Source organism: Equus caballus, chromosome 17, assembly GCF_041296265.1.
Source record: "Equus caballus isolate H_3958 breed thoroughbred chromosome 17, TB-T2T, whole genome shotgun sequence".
Classification (NCBI taxonomy): domain Eukaryota; kingdom Metazoa; phylum Chordata; class Mammalia; order Perissodactyla; family Equidae; genus Equus; species Equus caballus.
The window spans coordinates 49,625,233-49,629,288 of NC_091700.1; positions in this window are offsets into that span (position 1 = coordinate 49,625,233).

Consider the following 4,056-nt stretch of genomic DNA (forward strand, 5'->3'; position numbering starts at 1 on the left):
ATGATGAAAGAAAATCTGTTTCAGTCAAAAGGAAATAATTTGAGACTATTTGGACAAGATGCTAGTTTATCACTGCTGAGATAATACTAAAGTTGAGCAGAGAATACTAAAATACTCAATATTTATGGAGAGCCATAATGAGGCACTATTTCTTCTTTAGCAACTGGAGTATTCTCAGATGTTGCCTGTCTGATTACACACAGGTGCTAAGTAGATATTAAAAGTTACGGTGCTGGTTGAGTAGAATGTGTGTTAGGGTGCATCCTGTGGAGATCTTTTTTGCTATGTAGTTGTATAGTTACCTCAGAAGCTAACAGATAGGAATATGGTTCTAAGTGAAAAGAAACCACTTGTCTTTAAGAGCAGCACGTCCTACTAAGAGAAATTTCATGCTTGACAAGTTTATTCCAGGTCCTTGACTGTCAGTATAAAGCAAGTTCATTATAAAAAGATGGATAATAGTCTAAGTTAATGGAATATAGACAGTTGAAAAGAAAATTTGTAGCAAATAATCCACACCTTGGAAGGCTGAAGGACAGGAAGCCACGGAAACCACGTTTTAAGAAAAAGTAATTGCAAGTAAATTTGCAAATATAATACTAGTTAAAAAAAAGTATATAGAGGTTATTTCTTCCAAGCTATCTCGTTGCTATTAAAATTTTTCTATCATGTTACAGATGAGAAAAAGGGTTGAATTTTCTGGGGTTCTGATTCAATTATAGGAATTTGATGTGAAGAGAATTTTTGTAAAGGAGCATGCACAAAGAGAACAGGAATATGATAGATAACATTGTAAAGTTATTACTAACTTATAGAAGGAATTTAGTGGGGTATACCTCTTAAAACAAATGGTTTTTAATAATTTGATGTTTTAACCTAGGGACTAGTTATAGGTTTGTGGGTATACTATTCCCAGTCCCATTACTGATTTTTATCACTCTATGGTGATAACATATACCCTAATAAAGACTGACTCCTATATATTTGATTTTAAAACTATAAAGATGGGGAAAAGGTTCAGTAAGCCAAATACGTTAGAAATAGCATCAGCTGTTTGCTAGATTTAGGTTATACATGCATATAAATGTTGATATAGATGTACTTACTTATCTTTACACAGTAAGTACCTAAAAACTGTATGTAAATTGATTACTTTCTAATGTAAGCAGTTTAAACAAAACCTGTGGTGAGTCCCTTTATTGTTAAAAGTCAGTCAACACTAACTTAACCTGTTTTGTAAATTTGATTGTAATATTATATTGGGCTTTTCAAAGTGAAACCTATATATGCATATAAAATATGAGCATGCATATATGTACAAAAGCCCTTTAAGAGGAGTTTAGCATTTTTTCATAAACATCAAAACTCATTCTGCCTGTAAAATGTTTTTGCTGAAGTTTGCCTCATTGAGTCTCAAATTTACACCTTTATGTTTGCATATGCTACTAGGACTATCTATGCATGTAGATTTTTGTCAACTCCTTCCTTCCCCCTCAATAAATGAGTTAACTTTAAAAAAATTGTGACCATTTCTATAACATAAATGTTCATAAAATAAATCAGCATATTCAGTTTGTACCGAAATAAGATTAAGTTATTCCACTCACACAAGGAATTTCTATTTTGTAAAACTGTAGTTTGTATTTCAGAGTGTAATAAAACCTGGTGTAAGAAACTGTTGAGTGGGTTAAGTGATTATTCTGAATATATTTACTTCTTTAGTGTCATCTATTTGAGGTGGTGGTGGAATGGGGAGGTATAAGGATGAGGGTAAGTTTCTAAAATTGCAATGGAAGTTTGTTGGCATATATCAGTGAGATATGTTAATGTAACAGAAAGAACACTTACACATATTGAAACCCAGCAATACTATTTCTTCATTTTTTGTCTACTGACACAATAGCAACTATCACATCTAAGCCTATAGTAGCCCTTCCAATCTGCATCAAACTAGGACCTTGAAAATCTATGATGTCTGTAAGGATTGGTTTACACCACCACTGAAATTGAATATCTATAAAATAATAAAATATATATTTGTGTGTGTGTCTATACACAGTCAAGATTCAGCACAGCAAACTGGGCTGTATTTGCAGCTTTTGGACTGGCCTGGTTAATCTGGGAATTGGTACCAGTTTGTGAAAAGCTTGTATTCTGCAGTCGCCTGTCTTCCTTTACTAAATGATGTTCTTTTGTACACTTGATTCTTCTCTTTCAAAGTAGACCTTTAGGTTTCTTCCTTGAACACAATTTGAATCTCTTCTGTCATTCCTACCCTTTGTCCAACCTTGAGTTTCTCCTCTGCCCTTAAGACATGATATTTTTTTTCTGTTGACTTCCCTGGGTATTTAGTGACTTCTCATAACACAACATAATTTCATTATCTGTTATGAAGTAAATTATCCATTTCCTATATTTTAATTTAATTATGGTGCTTTGAAAAGGGAGCACCTCTTCCAGAGGCAGCCTGCCTTTAAGACATGCTCTGCTCCTTGGTAAGTCTGACGCCTGCTCAGTTCTCACATGGAAAGCTAGTGAGGTGTGATCCATCTAAAATGGAAACTTAACCAGCCCTCTCCGTGCCTGAAACCTTTCATGGTTCCCTATTCTTTATTCACCAAATAAATTAATTCAAAGTTAACATGCAATATAAGATATAGCTTCTGTCTACATTTCGATCTTGATATTTCCTACCTCTACCTGAATGCTCCATTTGTCTGCTTGTGCCATGCAACTTCACACCTCCAGCTTTACTTGAACTACTCCCTCTGCCTGGAATGCCCTTCCTCTCTCATCACCTGGCCAACTCCTGCTCATCCTTGAGGACCTCATGAAGGCATTCTCTTCCTCCAAGAAGCCCAATGCTCATCTTTATCAAGACCTTCGGTATACTGAGTCCTGATAATCAGTATCTCTTATGAGACCACAAGCTCTTCTGGGCAGGGGTCACTGAGTCGTTCTTTTTTTGTTCTTTTTTATTTCCAGAACCAAGTGCAGCTTGCTGGGCAGTGCAGTGGGAGATGGTGTGCAGAACCATTGGCACGTATTTACTTAGTTAATAGAATGACAACCATTTTAAAGACTAAACATGTAAAATTCATAACTTTGCAGGAAGTAGCTTCTGTCTGAGAACAGCATGACCATTACATATAATTCAGTGTGTCTTTCATTCAACCCTTTTTTCCCCCAAAGACCTAGCTTGCTGTATATTCTATTAAATGCAGGTGTATGAGTGTTCATCTGGTAACCAGGTTTAAAAAATTCTGTGTGACTTTACAGACTTAAATTGGCAAACAGTAGGAATACAATAATAAGGCATATTTAGAATATGGGACTGTAGTGACATTATGGTATAAAGACCTTTCTGTCATCTCCGAATCCTTGTGTTGTTTTGGAAAACTTTTATTTCCTTAGGAAAGTTCTTTCTCTTTCAAACTATGGGATTCAAAACTAAAATGTCAAAAAATAGAAAATACCTGTTCATCTTCCTGTTCTAGTATTTCAATTTCTAAATACAGTCCTTGTTCCTGAGATGCTTTCTTTATGTTGTTATAAATAAATAAGCCATTCCTCCTCAGCCATATCTGCCAAGTAGCACTGTCAGCCCTATTACTAGGAGAGTAACTTATTGGTAATTGGACTACATTAGCAGCCTGATTTGTACTAGAAAGGTAGAAATCATTATGCTGCTTCATGCCCAATGACCGCTTACTGAAAACAGATTGAAAAGGGTGTGAAGACCTGCTTTTCAGAATGTCAATGAAAGCCCTTCCCCACAAGTCTGGTTTATCTTTGACCATATTTTCCTTTTTTATCCTAATGCTCTTTTCCTGAAGGTGACTCTTAATATAGGGCAGCCACCTGTTAATCACATGCCAGCACATACTGTAGATAAGGAATTTTCTATGAGCCACCACATTGAGGTTTATATTGTTTACTCTCAGGTGGATTCCATTATGTGTCCTGTTTTCTTTTTTTGTTTGTTTTTATCTCAGAACTCCAGGGGTACATTTGCAAGACTGGGAGGAACAATACAGTCTAAGAACAGTTGAGGAA